The sequence below is a fragment of the Sander vitreus genome, chromosome 16 (genome assembly GCF_031162955.1).
Source record: "Sander vitreus isolate 19-12246 chromosome 16, sanVit1, whole genome shotgun sequence".
Taxonomy (NCBI): domain Eukaryota; kingdom Metazoa; phylum Chordata; class Actinopteri; order Perciformes; family Percidae; genus Sander; species Sander vitreus.
Genome location: NC_135870.1, coordinates 28,217,258 through 28,234,910, shown reverse-complemented (window position 1 = coordinate 28,234,910; position 17,653 = coordinate 28,217,258). Strand labels below are relative to the sequence as shown.

Below are 17,653 nucleotides of genomic sequence, written 5' to 3'. Positions count from 1 at the left end.
GGTAACTTCAGATTTCAGACTTCAGACTCCTCTTATAGGTAATATAACTATGGGACAAAGATATATTTAAAACCTAGCGAAGCTAAATCTTACCTCAAATTATGTATGCTAGCTTTCAGCAGAAGTTGCATCCAGATTGCCAGTGAACGTGTGTAAGTTAACGAAGAGTGTAAGCAGCGTTGCCAACTCTAAAAAAAAAAACGCCCAACACTCTATGGCTCCTCCCTCACTCCTCCCTCTCGTCTAAAAACGTCACGTCCGCAACCAGGATGGCTGCGCCCATAAACGCAAACTCGACGACTCATAGCAGATCTCCACAAACCAATAGGTGACGTCACACATGCTCTGTCCATTAATATATACAGTCTATGGTTCTGACTGGACACCCTGTAGAGGTTGCTACCGGAAATTAAGAACTACGTCCCTCATCACCCAGAATCCTTTTAAACAAACACACACACACACATACACACACACACACACACACACAAAATTGCTGCGGTGAATTTTTAAAGATAAGCTACAGCATAATTTAAATAAATATAACTATTATGTGACCAGCCGGCGGCCGCCTAATTTCATACAAACCTGTTCATGAATACATTGTTCTGTCACACGGTTTAAAAACTCTGAACTCTGGCCCTGATGAAGAGGACTCTAATTAGTTAGAGTTAACTAGTTAAAGTCGACATGATTCAACCTGACCGCCACTGATTCTTCATGAAATGTGACTCATATGTATAATTTGTTTTCTCTGAACTGGAACTCTTTACAAGAACACACACACAGACACAGACACACACACAGCAGGTAAACTACAGTCTGGAGTTTGTTTTTTTTACGCCAGACACTTAACAGACTCTAAACTTCACACTACTAAAAAGAAAGCATTTATTTGACTTCACTTTGACTATTTGTGTCTTAAATTTCTCCAATAAACCACGTATTTTCAACAGCCCCATGTTGGCAGGTATGGCATAGACAGCATCTTTTTAAAAAGCATGTTTCTCCGTTGAGCTGAACATATTTAGGGTAACTCGCTCTAAACCTGATTTTAAATGAAGAATAAAAGAACTGTAGGTGAATGTTGCTGTGTGGAGGCAGGTTGAAGCATGTTACACACACCCTCAGCAGATCTAATGTCATCATGCAAACTTTCCAAACTTTTTTTTCTTTTCATCAATGGTGCACCGTTTGATCATTTACATGCCACGTCTGGTCTGAAGCGATCCCACCCAGTTTTTCTTCATCCAATCAGAGAGCAAACTGAGAAAGTAGAAAACTCATGTTCCAGAGATACTGTCTTCATTTTACCTGCAGCCAGAAGAACAAGATATACAACCATCACATGATCATGGCGTTCCCTACACTTCTTGACAACTTCACACAGAGATTTCAACTAAACAATCAGCTTGAACTGCGAATCCTTGTCTGCGGAATAGAAGTTGTTTTGTTGTTGCTGGAGATGATTAAGATATTTACAAGGAACAACTTAAGTTTTCCTGAAAAAGTTTTAAATTTGCTGAAATGTGTCGAGATTCGTGGAGAAACCCTTTACGACATTCTCAATAAGATGCCGTCTGTAGTGTCTGAAAGCGGTCTGTGGCTCTTGAGGAAGTTTCTCTCCGTTTCATACAGAGCGATCAGACGCAGGATCGCCACCGACAGCGCGGAGGAAGAACGAGGAGCGATATCTGATGATGTACGATACTATGAGATCGTGTGAGTGAATGATTCTTTTAGCAGATGCTGTTTTTACTTGTACATACTCAGGTGTGTGGAGGATTAGTGGGGGAAGGGATAGTTGTAGAAAACTCAGACTAACAGGGCAGAATGAGTTAACCGAGTATAAGTAAGCTTGGTTGCTGATTAGAGATTTAAAGAAAATTAAGAAAGAAAAGCAGCCAAAGCTTTGGTCTCCGGATGGGCTCTTCCTCACTATCTCCTCTTTCAATTCTTGGTTCACGGATCGAGCTCCAGGTCCAGATCTTCCATCTTCATGTCCTACAGGACGAAGGAAGAGCTGTGGCAGCCAGATGATGCCGACACAAGGCCCAGAGGGGTAAAACAGGTCTGCGGCTGGCTGTGGACGACGGACACCAACATCAACTATTCATTCATTTCATATGTATTCATTTCAATAAAGACAACAAAAGAGATCACTGAGTTTTGTGTCTTTGTTTTGTTGTTGGGTTGTTTCCAGTATAAAGTACTTGAAAGCAATACTGAAAGTAAAAGTGTGTTACCAGAAACAGACTTTGGTAGAAGTTAAAGTCACCTTTTAGAGCATTACTTGAGTAAAAGTCTTAAAGTGTCTGATATTTACTGAACTTAGGTATCAATAGGAATGTTATGATATTTAAATGTACTTCATTATTAGAAGTAAAAGTAAAAAAAACTTGAATTAACTTTATTGTGGCTTCCTTATGGTGAAGTATAATATTCAGAGTGTCCATACTTTCTTAAACATCAAACTCAAAGTCTGACATATCAATAAAGAGAAAAACAGAAACAGTAAGTACAAGTACACAAGTACAGTAACAAAGTGTTTGTACTTTATTACAACACTGGTTGTTTCTGTATATCTGAGTCTGTGTAGAGGTTTTATCCTTTAGCTCACATTAATCTGATCTTCACTGAAATCAGAGTGAGGACAAAGTCACATTAAGACAAATAGTTTTTGCAATGTTACAAGTTTTCTGAAAAGTTTGTGAAAATGAGAAATGATCTTATTAAATATGCACAAATTTGCATAAATGTCCAGAAAAAACATTTGGATAAAGCCGAGATCAAACTTCTTGTTTTCATTTTGTCGACACATTAGAGTCAAAGGTTTTTACAGAAGGGATTTTAGATATCACTTATTATCACTCCATGAACAGAGACAGACACACACACACACAGACACACACAGACACACACACACACACACACACACAGGCAGACACACATATCATGGTGGTACCGAAAGTCAGAAGAAAGCGGTAGAGACCTATTTGATTATGACTGTGTCAGATAAAAGCAAGTGCTGCAGTGGAAGGTGGTAAAATATGTGTACAATTTGTGTACAACAAGGGAAAAATCCCACGAATTTGAAAGTACATTTTGAGAAACGCGCACAAGGAGGCTAACCTAGCTTTCCTTAACAAGGTAAAGGAGAAAGCAAAGCCCCCTTTCCCCGAAAACAGAAGCTAACCACGGTACAGGGCGTGCATGTACTGGTACAGGGCCAGGCAGCATGACGGAGTCAACCGCAGGACAGAGAACACTACAGGCGGGCTTTCACACCCGATAGCTGCTGGTTAGAAATGCACAGGAACACCACAAGCAGGAGGAAGCGTGGGTTAATACCTGTATGTGTATTGATACTGGGATGTCTACACAACTGTGTGAGACGACTGACTTAAAAAAGTTCGCCACTTTACTCAACCAAAGTTCAAAACACCTGTTCATGTTATATCTTCTTTAGTCTATTGGCTATTTAGGTTTTTTCCTGGCACACGACACATTTTGCACTTACTGCGGCGCCTTATGTAGACCGTTTAGTGTGCTCATCATTAATGCTCATCATATGTAACTAAACTAAAACTAAGCATTTTCAAAAAATAAAAACTACACTAAACTAGCAAACCCGCTTTAAAAACTAATTAAAACTAAACTGAATTTGAAAACAAAAAGTCAAAACGAAATAAAAACAAAAACTAATGAAAAATGCAAAACTATAATAACCTTGGACTGTACTAGTGATACTTCGTCCCATAGTTTGAACACCTTGTCCTGATGGTAGTGTGCTAAATTGTCAAAGTCATTACCTCAGCTGGATTCTTGCTTTTCGAAAAAGGTTGTTATGACATTGTGAGTCAGGAATAGCTTGCGACACTATTCTTTAAACTGTACAATGTCCAATAAGCCTTTAGATATTTTTTGCTTCTGACTGAAATTTATTTGTTTCAATTACTCTTTATGATCTGATGATATGACAAGATATATTTGGTCTAGGTTCTTCTCTAACATCAGTTTTAAACATTTGGACCCTACATTGGACAACACAACTGCATTAATGTTCCTAAGTATGTATATGCATATATATATATATATATATATATATATATATATATATATATATATATATATATATATATATATATATATTAAACATACACATAAGTAATCTGTAAATGTTATTTTTTTGTAAATATACTGTAATCCTGAAATAAATTATACCATAACTTTAATAACAATATTTGTGATTACCGGTTCCCACAATTTTTCTATCTTGTTACCGTGCTGTACCTATATACCACATTAACAATAACAATTGTACCATACCTAGTATTTATCAAATAAGTAGCCTACTCAGTAATTAAAAAAAATACGTCCATTGTTATTTCTCTCTAAGTCCCTTCTGAACACAAATTTGTTCTCCCCTTAATTACTAACCACTCTTCCCTGGTACCTACATACAAGTGTCAAATATTTTATTGATACTCCAAATACATGCCCCATACAGGACTCTATTCAGGGTCTCCAAGAAGGCCGAATACTCCAAGCTGCTGTTTAGTGCATATGCACAAACAACAGTCCGAGTCCCCCCCCACCCCTGGGTTGTAAATGGCATGACGGCTGCCAAATAAGATTTATGTTTGCCAAAAATGTAACAATTGAAAAGATCTATAAAATACCAATTATTATGACTGTTTAGTAAAATGTATTTGAGTCCTATGTGAAGAACTGCAAGCAACTTCACTGACTAAATCAGTTACATGTCAATGTTCACTGTGACTCCTACAGACATAGACACTTTAAGGTGACAGTTGAAGAGAATCTGTCATTACCCCGCAGTGATGGACATAAACGAAAAAGTTTTACCTTTCCAACAAGTAAATGTTGTTACTTAAGAGTTTTTGTTTTGATGTCCTTTTCCCTGAGGGGGGAAACGTGTGCACATTGAATGTTAAAATGTATCTCCAAATCCTGGCTAAAAGCGCTAAAAATATGAGCAATAAAAGGGCAGTTGTCCTGTTGGCAGGCCCAGCTGGCCACCAAGAGGGCACTTTTTGTTGACTTGGCTGATAGAAATCTGCACTGACATTTCCCTCTCCTTTCTATCTGAAAGAGCCCAGGACTCACATTACAGCTAAGCATTTCAAAGGCCCAGTCAAATTGCTCTATTTGATATTCCTTCAGGCCAGCCTTCTGGGGACCCGTGGCTTGGGAAATCATATAAAAGAAGACATGACAAGGAGTATCTAAGACCTAGACACTTTACAACAAAGCAGGGAAGAAGCTCCAATATTGAAGGACTGTGACCGAAAATACAAGACCTCTGTGAACTTTATGAACTCAAAAATTGCATGTGTCCAACTAAAAAGTCCCAAATATCTACCTGTTGATGCTTTGAAAGATTTCAGGTTGAGGCATGAACTTTACAGAAAATATATTTGCTGGATGTGGGTGTTTATGCAAAGGAGCAAACAAAAATGTCTGAATTCGGAATTAGTTGATTGCCAAATTAAGACACGTGACATTTGTATCCATAGTGTTTAAAACTGATGAATTTTGAGACTATGGGCCCCTGGACATGGACAAATAAGCCTGCTGTTCTCACATAGAAGCATCAGTATTGCTTTTGTTAGTGCTGGCTTAAAACAATATTTTGTTCAAGCTCTCAAAATCATTTGCAAAGTCTGCCACCACACTGACACTTCTCTTCACAAACACAATGGGTCCTCCCAAATGTTTAAAAAAAATTGTGAAGGGACAGATGACTTACAGCGATTATAGTTGATAGCGAATGCTACTGTATGCTTTGTGTGCAAAGGGAGGGGAATTCAAAATTCAGTTCAACTGTAGGCTGATGTAGATTTACTGTGACCTAAGTATACATTGCTGTATTATGTAGACATTATATCAAAGGACTGAGATTGGGATTAGGAGCAAAAAAACATGATCAGGTCATTCCTACTTTTGTCTTAGCAGTTGTTAGTAAGTTCAAACAACAAATGTCACTTCATACAGCACAGAGTTAGGGTGGAATTAAGGGGTGATACAACCAGTAACCTACCCCATGACATTCACACAGACACACTCTGTTCAGGTTACTCCATGCTGCTCTCTGCTGGTAAAACACCAAGGAGCCAATCTGTTAACACTGTTCAGACTGACATTACCCTTAAACACATCTACATCCACATGTTGCTGTTTGTTTTATATAGACAATTATGACATGTCAGGTACCTGACATGTACAATTCACAGAAGATGTTAAATCACAATTAGTGTGAACACAGTCTGGCCATGGCACAGTGTGTCTGTACAATTGAAGATATTCACTCATCTCTATAATGTTTTTTTTTTCGTTTTCCCCCTAATGAAAACACATACTGGAACAAACATACTGTATTTTTTATAGGGCTATGCCGTGGGTCTACTTACCTGTAACTATCCTTTCCAATCTTTCTACCTCGAACTATTACTGAAGCCAACCAAATTTTATTTAGTGGACATATACCTAACCAAACCTAAATTTCTACAATTACAAGAGGTCTGGCCGTCTGGGCATGAGTTCCTGTATTTGTTGTATTTTGAATGTGTTCTTCCCCTTTAACAATGACATCCATCTTTTACCCAAAAATTGCATACATTTATGTGAAAGCAATGTCCATGCGTCCCCAAAACACTACAGTATGTTCACACATGTTCATGTCATTGGTAAAAGAAGTACTCAGAGCCTTTACTTAGGTAAGTACCTACATTACAATATTACACATACCTTCATTCAAAACCCTAAGTCTCTCAGGGGAATATTTCTCGATGGTGTTTTAAGCCCCCAACGTCGACTTCAAGGCCTCGCTGCGACCGTCGACTTCAAGGCACCTAACCCTAACCTCAACCCTAACCATTGCCTAATCCTAGTGCCTTCCAGGCATCGGTGCCTGGAAGACGACGTTGGGGGCTTAAAACACCAAACACCGGGAACATTTGAGTAACCATGAACCATTTTATCCATGATTTATGGTTGTGCGGAGGCTCCACATAGAGCTTTCGCCGTAGCCTATGTAAGTGGCCTGAAGTTTATACTTGTGCACTGGTGTGTGCGTCATTTCACCTTGTCTTTGTGTTGTATTTTCTGTGTTTCGTATTCTGTGTTCTCATACCGTCTTTTTTCTCTTTGTGTATTGAAGTGCCTTTTGTCTTTTGTTTTTATCATTAATGCTCCTTGGATGGAAATGATTATCTTTTTTGATATGTTTTAGTATGATGCCGAATTGTTCAAAAACTGTACAACATATTTGTAAAGTTTACAAAAAAAAAGAAGAAAAAAAAGAAGAAAGAAAAACACTGGTGTGTGCGTCTAGCCGGCATGTGTGTGTGTGGGGAGTGTGTGGTTAAGCGAGGGACAAGTGAGAGAGTGATGGCGATTGGCGTCGGAGCGAGTAGTGACAATCTGTAGCAGGAAACGTTAACCCTCTCCTTGATTTCATGTTGTTTATAGAGAAGGAGAACCAGGAAATGAGTCGGTGGCAATGCAACGCTACCAAGCCACGGCGGAGCGGCGTGTGTCGCCGCGACGTGTAGTTACATTTTTCGAGAAGTGCAGGTTAGGCTACGGCCTAGGGTCCGGTACATAGCCACGGCGTAGATTTTACGCAGAAGCATAAATTACGTATAAGCGTGATTTATGCAGGTATTAGCTATTCACCCATTCACCTTTTGTTTTTGCAAAATAGTGATCTTAAAATAAAATCATGATTTCCACAAATGTGTTTTGATTTGTAGCCATATGAAAACAAATGACTACAGTTTTTATTCCAGTACAACAACATAATGAAGTGTGTCTTCCAAACTGAAATCCATAAAAAACAAACCTTATGATAAGGTGGATATGCGGGGTGTAGTGTAGAAACCAGGGCTTCAGGGTTGTCCAGGTGCACCACATGTGCTCACGACCCTCCTCTGGTCTCAAACATGGAAGAGATTAAAATGGATCATTACAGCTGTAGAGGATAGAGACAGTTTCTCCTTTATAATACCAATTCCTTTGAGCAATGTAACACACACAAATACCCAGAGCACCCCAGGATTTTGACAGCTCCTGTGTGTGTGCCCTTTGATTGATGAGCCCTATTCCAAATGTTTTTTCATCCAAACCAGTGGGAGTTTAAGTGCCTTGTGCATGTTAATACCAAACAAAACATTAGCCGGAGCAGTCCCATTGCAAACTCCCTCTCCGGTGATTTCATCACTCATCTCTCTGTGGCTCCACATGACTCCAGGACACAGAGGGGCAGAGATGGAGGGAAAATGGAAGGCACACACCATTAGAGGTTGGTAATTTTACACACATGCTGCACCAGAGGTGGAAAGAGTACAAAAATATTCTACTTAAGTAAAAGTACCATTACCGGTTTAAAAATTTCCTCAGGTAAAAGTTGTTGGGGAAATCCACCCGTGTGCCCCTAAAAAGGGTACCAAAACCTGAATTCAATTATTCTTCCCCGCGTATTACTAAATTGGTTTTACACCGATCCCACACAATAATCAATGAGACGATACTACTATTTTGTTCAAACGAGTACGTTTTAATTAGTCAAGCATGAGAGTTACAGACACAGATCTGCAGATCTGTGGGATCACAAAGCAGAGGGTAAAAGATGTTACCTTCTTTTATACGGCGACTGCATTTTTGGGGCTTAAAAACGCCAAAAAGTTAAACCACCCTCCAGAGTGGAAATCTTAAAAACGCTACACCATCGCATTACCGTCTAAAGGGTAAAAACGCAAAAGTCTGAAGACAGCGGTGTGGAGAGAGGATATTGGTAGTGCTCCCGTGGGTGCTGTGCTGTGGCTTATCACGGTCGACTGTGCCGGTCATCATCAGACAAACATGCAACTCCACCTCCTCGTCTTTCCAGACAAAATTGTCAGCTTTTGATGTTCACTTCGACATGTTTTGGTTTCGCGCTACAAAGGACAGAAGTAGAAGGAAGGTTCTATGTAGGCGCGCGGCCTTGGTGGTGTTGTGTGGCAGTGCCACCTAGCCGCCTGGCGTGCATACTACATCGAATTTCACACACTTTTGCTTCACCATATGCATGCAGATTTCCCCCCCAAACCTCTCGTCTAAACGCGGAATAAAAAGTGAGAACGCAACGCCACTTTTGTGTTTTCTCTTCATATCGTTTCCGTCTAAACATAGCCTAAGTTTCCCTAGCAACAGACAAATAGTCAGAGCCGGTCCACAAATCTCTTCCGCCGAGTGAGCCCCGTTTTAACCTTTCCCTAAACTCTTATACCCCTCTCGCTCTGGGGCGTTGTCTTCTTGTCCAGCACCGGGACTCTTATCTTCTCACAACACACGCCAAGGTCGGGGCCACTGTGCTGTGTTGCTTCCTCTTCTGCTCGTACTAACGGTACATTCTGTTCCTGTATCTACTTGTTGTTGATACTCAATGTACTTTTCTCGAGGCCATTGTGACCTTAAACGTACAATATGTAATTTTCTGCCGTTAAGGGTCTCTCAATCAAAACAATGGATGTAAACACGGCCTTTTGATGACGTTGTTTAGTGGCATTATGGGAGTTGTAGTTTAATACAATTGCTGATTAAAATAGATTTGTTCACGGATAGGTTAATCCATTACAGTTTTATAGCTGCAGTTTCCCCCACATTTACGTTTTCTTGATTTGATTTGTATTGGTAGCTAACATTAGCTAGCTAGTTGACCAGTTAGCGAGCAAGCAAGCTAACATTAGCCAGCAGCTAACAATATGACAATATATTTCACCTCAGTGTCACTTTTTGGATGTTTTCAGCACTGGGGGGAAAAGGGTTTGTTGTAATGTTACTCAACACCTCTGAGAGACTAATACCGCGTTCTATTTATCTTGGAACTCGGAAGCCGGAGCTGGGAATGACGTCATACCCGAGTTGAATGCGTTCTATTTAAAAGTCGGATTTTCATTGTTTTCATTAGCTCTAGCCCGGTTAGCTATTGTTAGCAATACCAGTTGATAACAACGCATTACGCCGTTTTTTGTGCATGCAAACAGCGTAACAACATGTCCACAGATAGAAGTTGAACATGCCTGGGTGAATGACTGATTTAGTGACACAAATAAGACAGAAGTGCTTATAACTTTATGTTACTGCAGCTTTCACAACTGTTGATACAGGGGGCAGCCATGTTGGATTTTGAACTCGGGCTACCTGGAAACCGGCCAAGGATACACTGAGAGACTTACTTCACAGCTGGGGCTGGCTGCCGAGTACCTTTGGGGCCGTGGCTCCGTGGGTCAAACGTAACTGTAAAGAAGACCGCTAAAGGGGGGGAATTTCAGCACAACACGCTGGCTGGCTGGGTTCAAATTGCTGTAAGTTAATAATAGTGGCTGGCTGCTGGCTAACTGTGGATGTGTCGTGTCCCTGGGGCTGTTGTCCGATCTCATCCCGACTGAACTGAAAATAACAGATTTCTCTGGGTCTGAACATTGTTGGAAACATTTAGGATAGTGTAAGTAACTCAACAACATATACAACATAGGTATATTCATTTTTAGACATTTTAATGCAGAAATGTTACATATTGTACCTTTAACTATAATATTACTAATATTTACTGCTTAAGCTAAACCATCTGTGCGTCAGTTTCCCTTGTTCGGGGAATGCAGATGTGTCTCGCCCGGAGAACTTTTAACCAACACCTCTATGACTGCACGCAACTCTGTTGCAATGAGCACAAAACACTATCAATCATAATCTCTTCTGGAGATTTTGGGCTATTTATTTCTGTATCACACATATAAGCCATATCGCGCTTTCGATTTTAGTTTGTTGACAGATACTTAAAGCAACCTTAGAGAGCTTTTTTTTAACGCTTGCTACGTCACCTGCGCACCTGTGTGTATGCATGCTAATCAGAGGTTAGAAAGGGAATCACAGGTGAGGGGGATGGAGGAATTAGGATCTGGGAAGCCACACAGTTTTTCAACCGCCGCTGTGTGCGAGTGGTGTTTTTAGGTCTCATCTGCTTGTTTTTAATCTTTCACAGTCAGTCTGTTTGTAGGTGTTATTAAATACATTTATAAAATAAAAGGTTAACCTTAAGACGATGGCGGACCTCATTATTTGCACCAACAAGCGTTGGAAATGGTTTCAAATGTCCTCCATTGGCATTTTTTGTGGTCAGATTGCCTACTACAACATACTTAGTTAAAGTCAAATTACAGATTTTAGTAAGTGTAATTTGTTAATTTCCATCTCTGTGCTGCACAAGTTTTGTGGAAACTGTAATTTTTTTTTGGGTCAGCGACTCTGGACTTGTGTCGGATTTCTGAAACCTTCAGTGATGCGTTTGTAAGTTGAACATGAAGGCTTGGTCATCTATTGACATGATCAAGCCTGAAAGAAGATAATGGATGACTTTGACGGAGCTTTGTAGTGCTTAACATGTTCTCTATGTGGTTAACAGGATGTAAACCAACACAAGTCCTTTCATAGGTAGATGAGCGTATGACGCTGGTCTACTCAACATGCATTGGGTCCATGTTGGACTCATTCATTTAAGACAGCTGTCACTCTGGCTGTCACTATAAGAGATTCCAATCTGCAGTGTAGTTTATACATGTCACGATAAACCAGAGACTTCATTCATCATTGAATAATTACCAAATAAAGATTGCTGGGGTCCATCTCCAACAATAATGAGACAGCCTACAGGGAGGAGGTAGAGAGTCTGGCATCATGGTGCCAGACTAACTGCCTCCAACTTAACATCAGCAAAACAAAGGAGCTTGTGGTGGATTTCAGGAGGGTTCAGCACTCCTATGCCCCCTCAACATCAACGGGGTCCCAGTAGAACGTGTGAGCTATAAGTATCTGGGTGTCACCATCTCTGAGGACCTTACTTGGTCTGCTCACACCCAGACTACGGCCAGGAAAGCTAATCAGCGCCTGTACCATCTAAGGCAGCTGAGGAAGTATGGAGCCTCCCCAGCCATTTTAAGATATTTTTACTCTGCCACTGTGGAGAGTATCCTGATGCAGAGTATGGCAACGTGGTATGGAAACAGCTGTGAGAAGGACAGGAAGGCCCTCCAAAGAGTGATCCGTGCTGCTGAGCGTTGCTGCGGTTCAGCTCTCCCATCCCTGGACGAACTCCATCGGAAGAGATGTTGGAGTAGGGCTGTCAAGATTTTAAAAGACACCTCCCACCCTGGCAGCTGCCTATTTCAGCTGCTGAAATCAGGCAAGCGATTCAGGAGCATCATGGCTAATACAGAAAGACTCAGGAGGATTTTTTTATCCACAAGCTGTTAGGCTCCTGAATCAAAACATGACAAACTGCACAATGCACCTTGCACTTTAATCCCTGGATCTACTTTAGTGAGCACTTTAGTAGTACAAGGTCTTATTATATTTATGAGTAGGGGTAGTCTTTTATTTTTAGCTTCTTATTTATTCATGTTTTAAACTTAACTTTATTCTATAACTTAACTTATTATGCTATTAGTTATGTGATAGCACAATTGGAGTGGAGTCAGGAATTAATATCACTGCTTGTTGTAAGTGTATGACTATGCATGTGACAAATAAACTTGAATTTTAGATTTCTTTCTGTCTTTGTTGCCAGCTTACCAAAGCCGGGCAGCTTTAGCCCAAATTTGAATAGATAGCTGATGCTTCTTTTCAAAGCGTCAGCTAAATGAAATGTAATGTAAGTCTTCTGCTGTACCTTTTTCCTTTTAATGCGCAAATTGAAAATGCGCATAGAAATAGGTGGATGGAAGCACACTTTAGGGGTCATCAAAGTCCAGAAATCGTATAGTATAAAGTTGATTTATCAGTTTTCTGTGACCCACCCAATCTCAATTTCTTTCCATTATCTGAACTTTTATCTCGCTTTGTTTCAGAAGTTTTGTTCTCCGCCAAAACCTGTGAATTATGACACTTACCACGTACTGTACCGTACAACTTGGTGAAGTAAAAGCCCAAGTCTTTATTAAAATATTATTGATGGGGCGCCCAGATAGCTCAGTGGTTGCTCAGGTCGACTCCGACCTTTGCTGCATGTCATTCCCCTCTCTCCCCTTTCATTTCTTCAGCTGTCCTGTCAATAAAGGCCTAAAAATGCCCAAAAAATAATCTTAATAAAAAACAACTATATATTATTGATGGTCTTGAATTTTATGATTTTTCTTCCCATACAGATACAGACACTGATCAAGATGTACAAACCCCAATTCCAATGAAATTGGGACATTGTGTAAAACATAAATAAAAACAGAATACAATTATTTGGCCAGTATGAAGCACAAAATATGAGCAACTGAAGTCGTATATCAAGCAAGAATGGGAAAGGATTCCACCTACAAAGCTTCAACAATTAGTGTCCTCAGTTCCCAAACGCTTATTGAGTGTTGTAAAAAGGAATGGTGATGTAACACAGTGGTAAACATGCCCCTGTTCCAACGTTTTGGAACGTGTTGCAGGCATCAAATTTGAAATGAGTATGGATATTTTCAAAACAATCATCAAGTCTGAACATTAAATATATTGTCTTTGTAGTGTATATATTGTTGAATATATGTTGAGAAGGATTTGCAAATCATTGTATTCTGTTTTTATTTACGTTTTACACAACGTCCCAACTTCATTGGAATTGGGGTTTGTAGTTAAAACTCTTCACTGCTCAACTCTGAAGCCAGTCTCTCAACAGAAATACATCCAGCGACACAGGATAAGCAACTGAGAGCTGCCATTAACTCCCCACAGCTCTGTGAGCCGCTGCAGAAAAGCTGAATATGAAATCCACCTCAGGAGTGAAGCAGAGGGCTGGAGTGCTACTAATGGCTTGATGCGGCCCCTGACTGTGTTCATTTCAGAGCAACCCAAGCTCATCCTCTCCCTACTGGGCAGCTAATGCAATTACACCCTTGCATCTACAGGGGGCTCCCCCTGTCTCCATCTCCACCTCAGCCCACTGCTCTCTTTGGGACTTTGTGTGTGTGTGTGTGTGTGTGTGTGTGTGTGTGTGTGTGTGTGTGTGTGTGTGTGTGTGTGTGTGTGAGAAAAGGGAGAGGTAGAGGCTGGGACTGGTAGGTCTCATGCTCACGATTTATGGTTAATCAATCATTGTGCCGCCTTAATGACATCCTGCTGCTTCCCTAATGTCTTCTGGCAGAGGCAGCCCGCCGCTGGCACAGAGCTCTTGCAGGCACACATATGGTCGCCTCAAGTGAGTGACAGGACCCCTTTCATGTGTGCTGCCCTGCACGCCGGATGCCATCAGCCACATACAGGCGCCGCTGGCTAGGACTGAAAATGTGGTGGAGGGAGTAAAAGAGAATTTGTGTGCCTCTCCTGATTGGCCCAGCCTCCTAAAAGTAAACTGTCAAGAACAGTGCAACATGATAAGTGAGCAAAGTGTTACTCCCAGTTTATGTGCTGGCAATAATAGTAATAATAATCAACTTTGAGGACAGGTGAAATGAACACTGATAAATCATGAGATAGCCTACTTGGGAAGTAGCGTGCACGAAAGTACATCTAATAATCAAATACTTAGGTGTTTATATGGAAAGAAAAAAATACCCCCAGACACCACCAATAATGGCAATGTGAGGGCCCAATTAACTCAGAGAAATGCTGGAGGAAATGAACATCACACATTTACAATTCTATTCACATATTTTGGTGAAGGCCAGTGCCTTTTTATGCATGCTAGTGGTATGGTTCTATGGGTAGCAGTGTCTGTGTGTGGGTTGGTCCATCACTTTTGTCCAGACTCAACAACTGTTGGATGGATTGTTATGACATTTTCTACAGACATTCCATGGTCCCAAGAGAATGAATCCAAACTGATGGTGATCTCCTGACCTTTCCTCTAACGCCACATTTACATTTTGGGCTTTTAGTGACATGAATTAACAACCGTTGGATGGATTGCCATGCAATTTCATACAGACATTCATGGTCCCCTCCAGACATTCCCAACAACTTTAGCTGTACTTTGTATTCATTGCTAATTAGCAAAGTAGTAAAAAGAACTTGAAACACTTAGAGGAGTGTGCTATTATGGTATTCCACAAGGTCTGTTTTATTGGAATATTCTCTGGTGTAGCTCAGCTGTAATCACCAAATCCGTCAGCACGTTAGCATGTCGTTCCCTGCCGAGCCTGTTTGTAACTGGTAGGCCACCGACAACGTTCTCATCCCTTCACTTAACTGACTTTAGCAGTTAAGATAACACTCAACTGTCCTGCTGTTATTACAGATGTTAACTAACCACTGACATTGGACTGTGCATAGCTGCAGAACGAAACACTGATGTATGAAACGAAGGTGCCGGAACGCAATTCTGGATCATTCCAGCCCACTTTAACCCCTGCTTATAAGGTGTTACACCAGTGGTTTAACATGTAATTAGACCCCTTACTGTCACGCATATCATACGGTATGTTACATTCAATTCCAGGCAGGCATTGGTTTGCATTTATTTCAACAGCATCTCACTTTCATCTTCTGTGGGTGGAGTGTACTCCTTTATCATAGGGTTTGTTCAGTTGTAAGGACGTATCAAGTAAGTATTAAGCTTTGGTCATGTGATAACATGTATCAAAGTCTGGGTAAAGAAAAATCCCTGATTTCTTTCTAAACACATTATACATACATACATTAGAAAATAATTGTTGATACATGTGGGAAGACTGTAAACTGTGTAGTACTGAATTGTGGAGTTAGACAGTTTTTCCCCATTATGTTCAGTATTGTTTTAGGTGGTCTGAAATCATGGTTCGATGATGCACTGGAGTCATCCTTAACATAAACCCTCCCCTACTATATAAAAATGATGTTACTACTAACGTTAGAGCGCATAGCATTAGTGAAGATCCATTGACCCAGTGTGAGCGGCGAGTTTGCTACGTTCCACAAGCTCACTTAGCTCTTTCAGTCTAATAAACACATGAATAAACAACTCTGTTAAATGCCAAAATCATATAAACACAAGCAAAATAGCATTCACCAATGTACCTTTCAGTCTTTTAGCCCAGAGACTGCCGTCGGCATGTTACTGCTGACTGCTGTGGATGCGTGTTTTGTACTTCCTCTCACCGTGAAGTGGCATTCTTCTGCAGCTCAGGGTGTGTGTGCTGTTCTACCATAGACTGTGTGTGCTACTGGGTTAGCTGCTAACTATAGATAGATTTTAAGTATATGTTCTAACAAACTAACCCAGATGCATTGAGAGTCTGTTGATGCCAGTGGCCCATGGCAGCCGCTCGTTTTTCGGCCAAGCACCTTCAGGAGGCAGAAATCTTAAAAAATGTGGCATGCGTTGGCATCTTCGCTGCATTCATTTGAGGCTGTGTGAATATGACCTGAGAGTCTAAGGCCATGCTAGCAGCTCTGTGAGGCTGTAAAGCACTGCTTCGAGCTAAATGCTAACATCGCATACTAACTAGCGCACAGTGACACTGTTAACATGCTGCTGTTAAGCAGGTATGTATGCCATGATCCCACTCTTAGTTTAACATGTTATCATGCTAAAATGTGCTAATTGGCACTAAACACAAAGTTTAGGATTCATCCTCTGGAGACCATAACTGTAGAACAATGTCATGACAATCTATCCAATACTGTAGTTGTTGAGATATTCTGGACCAAAGTGGAGGACCAATTGTCCAACATTGCCAGCCCTTCTGCTAAAGAAGGTCTCAAAAGTGTGTATCCTGCATTAGCATTACAATTCAAGAAACACAAAGGTGAATATTACAGTTAAAATTGTGTAAAGAGACAGACAAAAGAACCAAAACAGCAATGGCCAGATACAATTGTAGAGAACTAAACTTGATGTAGCCTACGGACGCCTGCTGCAATGGAAATGGTTTCGGGAAAGAGGAAATAGATGAAGGGTTTTATCTATGTAGATGACAGTTTTTCCTCTTATGGTGGGGATTTGCTTCTGATTTCTCTGAAGATATCAGGACACGTAGAGTCAAGGAATGCAGAGGCCGTTCAGATCAAATTACCTTCACAGAGCCGAACTTCACCAAATATAGCAGCAAGGTTTTTCTAGCACAAGGAGAGAGACCCTTGTGAATCTGAAATTACATTTTTCCCAATGTGACATGGCATTTGCCCCAAGCAAACCCTGAAGCCTAGTGTCATCACATCAGTTAAAAAGAATATTGGAGCCAGTTCAGTGTTCTCTTCTGTAGTCCAAACTTGGCACCGTTTATGCATCCTTTTGCATCCTGGTGTCTCATCCATACAGATAATCAATAGTGTTGTTTCTATGGCAAATAATTGGGAGTCTATTTGCATGCAGGCGGCTGCAGTAGGAGGCCCATCTGTCCTGGAGCGCTTTCTAATTTATGTTAGTTGTTGTTGTCATCGTTGTCAACACACATCCACACCCACACCCACCTACCCACCTACCCACCCACCCACACACACACACACACACACACACACACACACACACCCTCCTCTTCAACAGAAGTGACAGCGGAGGAGCTCTGGAACTAAAAGAGCAATCCATCATCTGAGTAAAGCTCCAGTCTGACACCACACACAGACTGTTGTTAGACTGAGGAGAGTGAAACTATAAGCCTGAGGAGATTCTTGATGATTACATGCACATGCAATATAT

At 40.8% G+C, this 17,653-nt stretch overlaps 1 long non-coding RNA gene across 1 annotated transcript; it reads left to right on the top strand.

The window, feature by feature from the left end:
- Positions 1–1,295: 1,295 nt before the first annotated feature.
- LOC144531898 (uncharacterized) lies at positions 1,296–2,159 on the top strand. The gene is made up of 2 exons (XR_013503262.1): positions 1,296–1,722; positions 1,981–2,159. It is a non-coding gene; the product is annotated as an uncharacterized LOC144531898 (long non-coding RNA).
- Positions 2,160–17,653: the final 15,494 nt, after the last annotated feature.